Genomic DNA, 8,549 nt, shown 5'->3' on the forward strand with positions numbered 1-8,549 from the left:
TTTAATAAATGACAAATTAAAAAGGCATGAATATTTTTTTGTATCGAAAAAATATCGAACCGTGACACCAAAGTATCGAACCGAACCGAACCGTGAATTTTGTGTATCGTTGCACCCCTAATATATATATATATATATATACACACACACGTGCATGTATATACATATATATTAAATGTACAGAGATCAGCAGTATGAACGTTATGCAAAAGAAATGGCATATGTTTACAATATGGAGTGCACAAGTGTCAAAGTTCTGGTAAGTGAAAGTGAGGTGTCTATGAAGTGTTCAGCAGTCTGGTGGCCTGATGGAAAAAAGCTGTCCCTCTCACTCATCTGATTCGAGACTGGATACTGCAGTAACTCCTGCCTGACGGAAGTAGTTTGAACAGTTTATGGCCGGGGTGACTTGAGTCTTGATGATCCTCCCCGCTTTCCTCAGGCACCTCTTCCTGTAGATGTCCTGGAGGGAGGGAAGCTCACCTCCAATTATCCTTTTGGAACACTGCACCACTCTCTGGAGAGCTTTGCGGTTGTAGGCAGTGCTGTTGCCATACCAGGTGGTGATGCATCCAGTGAGGATGCTCTCAGTGGCACAGCGGTAGAAGGTCCTGAGGATGTGGGTGCTCATGCCGAATCTCTTCAGTCTCCTGAGAAAGAAGAGGCATTGCTGCACCTTCTTCACTGTTTTGTTCATGTGAACAGAGGATGTGAGATCCTCTGCCAGATGTACACCTAGGAAACGGAAGCTGCTCGCTCTCTCCACAGTAGTGCCATTGATGGTGATGGGGGAATGTGCTTCTCTACACCTCCAGAAGTCCACTATCAAGTCCTTTGTCTTTGTGACATTGGGGGTGAGATGGTTCTCTTGGCATCAGTGTTTCAGGGTGCTGACCTCCTCCCTGTAAGCCGTCTCATCACCTTTGGTGATAAGACCCACCACTGTTGTGTCGTCCGCAAACTTAACAATGATGTTGGAGTTGTTAGTGGCCATGCAGTCGTAGGTGTAGAGTGAGTACAGGAAAGGAGCACCAGTGTTCATTACGATGTCATCAGTGAAGCTGTTGTGGCGGTATGCAAATTGTAGAGGGTCCAGTGAGTCGGGGAGTGCAGAGCAGATGAAGTCCCTGACCAGCCTCTCAAAGTATTTGCTCAAGATGGGGGTCAGGGCTACCGGTCACCAGTCGCTCAGTGATGAGATGGTGGAGGATTTGGGTATGGGAACAATGGTGGCCGTTTTGAAGCTGGCTAGGACTACAGACTGAGAGAGGGAAAGGTTGAAGATGTGTGTAAACACTCCAGCCAGCTGAGCCGTGCATGACTTGACACCTTATAATAGGAACTATAAGGATACAAATAAATTAAAACAATGTTAGAGTAATGAAAGCAATGAAAGTGTCTATCCGGTTGTTCAGTCTGACGTCACTAGCCGTGTCTGGGTCTAAACTCCGTTGCAGGTCCATATATCAAACGATCACTATGGCATTACTGAGAGTTGAAAAACTGTCTAAAGTCTTTCATCTTTAATAAAATGATCAGCGTTCTGCTCTACCAGGTATAACAATTGAGTTTAACATCCAGGCATCCATGAAAACGGAATTTATGACATTTAAAAGAGTTAGAAGTTAGCAGGGAGTTAGCTCACTAGCTTCTATCTGAATACAATATAGCATGTCCTGACTGCGGGGTTTTGGAAACAAATTAAAACGTACAGCTCTTATCACTTCCAGCATAAATGAAGACAGAAAACTAAACAGCAGTGACGTTTGTAGGGTTACTGAAGTTGGGCTAGCTGGTATATAATGATGTGCTACGTGACCGCTAGCGACACAGCTATGTTAGCATAATATAAACAAGCTAACTTTTTTTCCACTCGATAAAAGTTAACGTGAGTGTTCTCGGTGGTCAGGAACAAATGTAATCGCATGGCAGGATGCTGTAAAAGGACCAAACTTCAGCCAGGAGAACAACTGAGATAATCCATCCACAATACGAGGTTAGTCATTCATATACTGCTGCATGGGCTGGGCTGTAGTTACATCCTAAGGTTTTAAAAACTGAGCTTAAATAAATGATTAGCGGTAATAAAAGCCGAGGGAGGTCAACAGTGATCACTGACTGTTTTAGGAGCTTTTTGAGATCAAATAGAAGAAAATACAAAACATTAAACATGTTAACAACACAAAAGCCATATTAAACGCAGACTACTTTAGACCCGGAAGTAGGATTCGTCGCGTCATCACTGAACAACCGGATAGCTGTTCTCTTTACCCTTGATTTGTTTATTTATATAGTTTTGTTTATTTAAACTGCTTTTTAAAGCATCCTTGGAATTCTTGAAAGGCGTTATAAAAATCTACTTTATTATAAGTATAATAATAGTAATTTTGTTTATTATTAAAAGGTTATATTTTGTCATTCTCATCATTTTGGTGTGTTTTAAACTTTGGAAATAAATTTAAGTTAATGTAAAAAAATGTATAATTAAACTGTGTTCAGTACAAATCATTTTTATGCCTCATTTGATGATCGCCAAATAATTAGAAAGCAAACTGAACTATGGTCATTGTCATCATTATGATGGGCAGTAGCATCCTCTCAACAATTAACTTTTAGTTTAGCCTGTAATTAATACCACCTCCTTAGGTGCTATTGAATCTTTAATGATATACCTGTGTTTTACTCAATGTCTCTGTCTTACACAGATGATTTTGTTCTGATTTTGTCATTATTACGTTCATAGTAATAGCAATGGAAGTAATAATGACATTTGAACATTAATCTCTCATACTGGGACAGAGCAATGAATCAGTTTTTCATTTGTTCTCTTTAAAGACTCCCTCCTCGTATTTAATTCCCCCTTTTTCTGCCTCCCAACAAGCATATTAAAATGATAAATGAGGGGTAGATGTGAGGTGGGGCTTTAGACTACATTGTTTAAAGGGAGAATTAAGGAATGGAAGAGGGTGTTGATTGCCGCTTACTAAATGCGTATGTTTTTGTGTTTCGAATTATGTATTATCTCCTTTCTAAGGTCTCATGTTTTCATTTTATATTCTGTATTCAACTATACCTTTTAAAAATGAAAGAGAAAGATGCTCAGTGATTTATAGAATTGCTTAAATATCACAATTAATTTAAGAAGCCAACCCTTGCCACTAGTCTAACAACCAAACCCCTGTTTGTGAAAACACTGTTAAGACAAACTCTGTAATGGGGTGGCATGCTGTTGTTAGTATTGATGCCTCGCAGACACAAGGTTCCTGGTTCAAATTCATGGGGCAGGTGCACCCTCTTCAATGGAGTTTGAATATCTGATATAAAGTGTAGGAAACACATATGCAAGTCCCACACATTCAAGCTTTCCTACCACTGGCGTGAATCCAGTTCAGTGAGTTTAAATAGATATTTTTGTGTGTGAGTGCTAATTAATCATGAATAAATATTAATAATTATAAATGGTAGATGTGAACATGTTTTCATTATATTGAAGTGAGGACAGCATTTAGCACTTGTAATGGTTTTATGTGGTTATACAATAAACCCCAACAATTCCAGAATATCCTTGCATTTTTTGAAATAGTAAGAACAATAAGTATGTTATCTTTTTATCTCTTAGATAAAATAGGACACATGCTATTATGTGATAAGAGACATTTTTCTCCCAAAAAAGTGTTGTAAAACCTTAAAAAAAAAATCCACTCTCCCCAAGCTCTGAAACATTTGTTAAACATTAATTATATCTTTTTAAAATGTCATATTGGCTATTTATATATTCTAAACAGATCTGTATTTCTAAATTTTGGTCGCCATATAAATGTTAGTTTTAAAGTGCATACATCTATAATAGGAAATAAATTGCATAACTTAGACCTTTATGTCAAACATTTATGCTACTCTAACCAAGCAAACAAAGTAGTTTTCACTACAAGCCACATTGGGGCTACTTGGGGTTGGGGATGTGTTGTCCAAGGACACTTTAACATGTGGACTGGAGGAGCTGACTGGATTAAACCACCGACCTGCACATAGATTGCATATGAATCTTATTAGTCCTGGTCTAATTGCTGTGATTTGCGTTGGTTTGATGTCTTTTCGACCTCTAGTGGCCCATGCTGGGCTATGGCTTGTCCATTAATCACATATAAATGGTTGTCACAGGTGGATTCACTGCTCATCTAACATTGCCAGTTGCTGTCAACTATTTGACAAATGGAAAAGGCTTGGGGAGCAGGAAGATAGGAAGGTGACTAGGGACCTAGGATTTTGAACAGAAGATGCAGTAATCATCTTCCATATAATTTAATATTCAAGTTCTGTGTTTACAATATATCATTCTACATCCATACATCAACTTAACAAAGTCTTAGTAAATACATAGTATCAATTTTTTTTCTAAATCAAGCAATAAATCTTACATAATTACATTTTTATACACAAAGTACTTTCCAGATGGCTGATTTGGCCACAAAATGAAAGTTACGTAAATGACCAATTATGTGTGAAAAACAAGCACATGCTGCAAAAGACATGCAGCAAGATTCCTCAGCTGTAAGTGACCAATGACTGTTGGGTCAGGTCTGGTCAGTGGTCTGAAAAGTGAGTTTATTGGAAGTACCTACGTTTTTTTAAATGTATTTTTTTCAGGAGCAACTAGCCCCTGAAAAGTGCGTTTAAATTTTACTTTACAGCTTTCTATATGTTCACCCATCTTAATTATTAACATACTAATAATATTTGTATTTTAAGTTTTAAAACAAAATAAATCCCAATTAAAAAAATGTCCCCAAAACAGACAAAAATTAAATGGTAAATGGCCTGTATTTATATAGCGCTTTACTAGTCCGTAAGGGCCCCAAAGCGCTCTACATTGTAGCCACAGCCACCCTGGGGCGCACTGACGGAGGCGAGGCTGCCGGACACTGGCGCCACCGGGCCCTCTGACCACCACCAGTAGGCAACGGGTGAAGTGTCTTGCCCACGGACACAACGACCAAGACTGTCCAAGCCGGGGCTCGAACCGGCAACCTTCCGATTACAAGACGAACTGCCAACTCTTGAGCAACGATCGCCCGCAATTAATGAAGTGTAAACCCAATATTGTCATGATCCTGGGCCATGTTGGCCCAGTATTCGCAGTTTTCATGTATTTTGTTCCTTATTTAGGCCATGCTTCCTGGGTTGCCCTGTTACGTTGTTCCTTATGTGTGTTCCCCTTGTGACTCTTACCCCCTGTGTGCCCCTCTGTGTATTTGTGAGCCCTCGTCTTTCCTTGTGTTTTATTCCATGTTTCCCCAGCCTGTTATGTCTGTGTTCTCCCCGTGCTCTCTCTCCTCCTGTCTGAACCTCTGTACTTCCTGTTTTACTTTGCCCGTCTCCCGTCAGTGTTGCGTTCACTCCTGCCGTGTCTTGTTATGATTATCAGTGTCACCTGTGTTCCCCATGTGCTCCCACTTCCCTCGTTAACCCTCTTTATGTCTGCGTCTCCCTCAGTTCTGTGTCGCGTTCTCCCTCATGCTGTGTGTGATTCTCCCTGTGTTTCTTGGTGAGCTTTATATTTAGTTTTTCCCAGTTTAGTTTTGTATTACTCGTGATCTGTCTTTCCAGCAAGAAAGCTGTGCTCTCTGAGTTTATTCCCCGTGTCCCCGTGAGTTAGCGTTTGGGTCCTCTCCTGCCTGCCACACAGCCGAATCATGACAAATATTGCTTATTTCCAAAGAAATGAAGTGTCTTTAATTTTTATGGTAATTTATTGTAATAACAAGCCATAAAAACACATTAAACAAAAGTTATAAATTGAAATGCATGTATTTGATGCCAAACATCAAAACATGATTTAGTACTTGGTGAAGAAACCCTTGTCGACAAGGACAATCATGAGACATTTCTTGCAGTTATTCACAAGGTTTGCTCACCTCTCCGGGGCGATTTTTATAGAATTTGTCTAAATCCATTAGGTTTCTTGGCTGCCATTTGGTAACTCTCAACATTTTCTATAGGATTGAGGTCTGGAGACTAACTAGGACACTCCATCTTGATCTTAATGGACTTGTCTAGCCTATGTTTTGTTGCCTTGGTGGTATCTTTTAGGTCATTGTCATGCTGGAAGACTTATGCTCAGCCCATCTTCAGTCTTCTTACTGAGCGAAGGAAGTTATTGTGGAAGATTTTATGGTACACATCCCTGTCCATTGGCTCCTTAGTGAGATAAAGTTGTACTCATACCCTCACCAGAACTTCCTTTAATATTATTAACAAGGTCTTCACATCTAGTTTTGGGCGATCCACCCCAGTTCTCATGATCATCCTTGCAACATGAACAAGAACTTTCATGGAGCTCCAGATAATAACAGCATGTCTGTGCTTGTCTTGTTAGGCCGCAGTGCAGTGTTTATTCTCTGTAATAAAATTCTGTGAAACTAAGATAAACCATGGGTTTAAATACACTGAGGTAATGAGGGAAGACAAAAAAGGTGGGGAAAACAAACACAACTTAAACCAATCATGGTGGACAAGACAAAAAACTTAATTAAAATTGAAAGAAGTAAAACTAAATACAATACACAAAATAAAACTCAACACGTATAGCCCATGAACATCTAACACGCGGAATACACAATCCAACTAATATTATTTGTAACTAACTCAGTTTGGGGTGCCTATGGCTGTGGAGGAAGAGCAGGAGATAGAGCAGGAGATAGAGCAGGTCATCTACTAATTTGAATATCTGAGGTTTGATCTCTGGCTATTCTGGTCTGCATGCCAAAGTATCCTTGGACGAGATACTGAACTCTAAGTTGCTCCTGATATGCTTATCAGTGTGAACTGGCTCAATCTGATGTGTTATGGCGGAAAGAGATTGACCATTCAATGCTATTACTGCCATCGAGAATAGAAGGTGAATAATGATACTAGGCTGTTTCACTAACTGCTCATCCAATTGATGTTATCTGTTGTCCAGTTCTGCACTGGACTCTAGCAACACAAGAAGAAGAAAGGCTATGTGTATTGATTGAAATAATGGTGACCAGGCGCTGCATGGGTGTTTTCATTTTCTCAGGGGAGGTTACCCAACCACTCCACACTCTCCTCTCCTACTGGCAGGTGCTGTCTTTTGGCCAAATTAGGCAGGACACAATGAAGTGGCCAACTGTTTCCAATATATACAGAGTTTGGCCTCAATCCTCTGCCGCCACTCCTCCGATGTTAATTTCGCATGACTGTGCTGCATGGACTCCCCACACTGGTCACATGGGGGGAGCTTGATGCAGAGGCTGATGGGTAGGAAGCAGAGTACGACTAGTCCTATAAAAAACAGTAGGGGAACTTTGCCTCTCCACTAGATCAAATTCAGGGCTTAGGGTCATTTCAACAATCTTGAGTGTACCAGTGAACCAACTGGTCCACCTCCTGTCTGTACATGGACTTGTCATCATTCTGGGTCAGATCAGTGATGGTGATGTCATCTGCAAACTTCTATAACAGATGGTTCTCCTGAAGTGCAGTGAATTGCATAGAGGGAGAAGAACAGTGGAAAGAGAACCCACACCTGGGGGAAGCCATTACTGATGATCTGTGTGTCAGATGTGATGCTCTTCTGTCTTACCTGCTGCTGCCTGTTTGTCAGGAAGCTGGTGATCCAAAGCTAGTGACAGGTGGAGGTGAGCACAGTAAGCTGGGTGAGTTTCTGGTAAAGGATATGTGGGATACAGTGTTGAAAGACGAGTTGAATTCCACAAACAGGATCCCGACGTATTCCCCGATTGGTTGAGATGATGCAGGATATAGTGTAGTCCCATATTGACTACATCCTCGGCCGACCTGTTTGCCCAATAGGCAAACTGCAGTGGGTCATCTATCATGTCTGAAATCTGCTTCTCCCGCTCAATAAGCTGACTTCTCAACCTCCCTGTCTGAACCACCAGATCTGTCCATTGTTACCCCATGTCTGTAGAAAGGACCTAGTTCTCTCACTCCTTCCACACAGACCCTATGATTGTGCCATAGATCTCCTTCCTGGGACCCCTTTGCCTACCAGCCCCTCTACAGTCTCTCCAAACCAGAGCGGGAGGCAATGGAGAAGTACATAACTAACTCTCTTGCCACAGTAAAATTCGCCCCTCATGCTCTACCTTTACGGGGAGGATGAGTGGTTTTTCTTTGTGGAAAAAAAAGATAAAACTCTGCTCCCATGCATTGATTACCGTGCATCAAACAAAATTAAGAGTTAAAAACAAATACATTTTGCCATTACTTACCTCTTCTTTCAAGCTGTTACAGGATGCCATCATTTTTACCAAACTGGATCTCCAGAGTACTTGCCATCTAGTGAGGATATGGGAGGGGGACGAGTGGAAGACAGCCTTCAATACACATCTCAGACATTTTGAGTAACTTGTTATGCCTTTTGGTTTAACAAAAGCTCCTGCTGTCTTCCAGTTGTTGCTGAACAATGTTTGTTGGGATTTGATCTGGGATTTCGTTTGGTGTATCTTGATAATATTCTCATATTTAGATCTGTTCAGGAACACAAGATCCATGTCAGACAA

Source organism: Haplochromis burtoni, unplaced genomic scaffold (genome assembly GCF_018398535.1).
Source record: "Haplochromis burtoni strain Fernald_Lab_line unplaced genomic scaffold, NCSU_Asbu1 Contig_309, whole genome shotgun sequence".
Taxonomy (NCBI): domain Eukaryota; kingdom Metazoa; phylum Chordata; class Actinopteri; order Cichliformes; family Cichlidae; genus Haplochromis; species Haplochromis burtoni.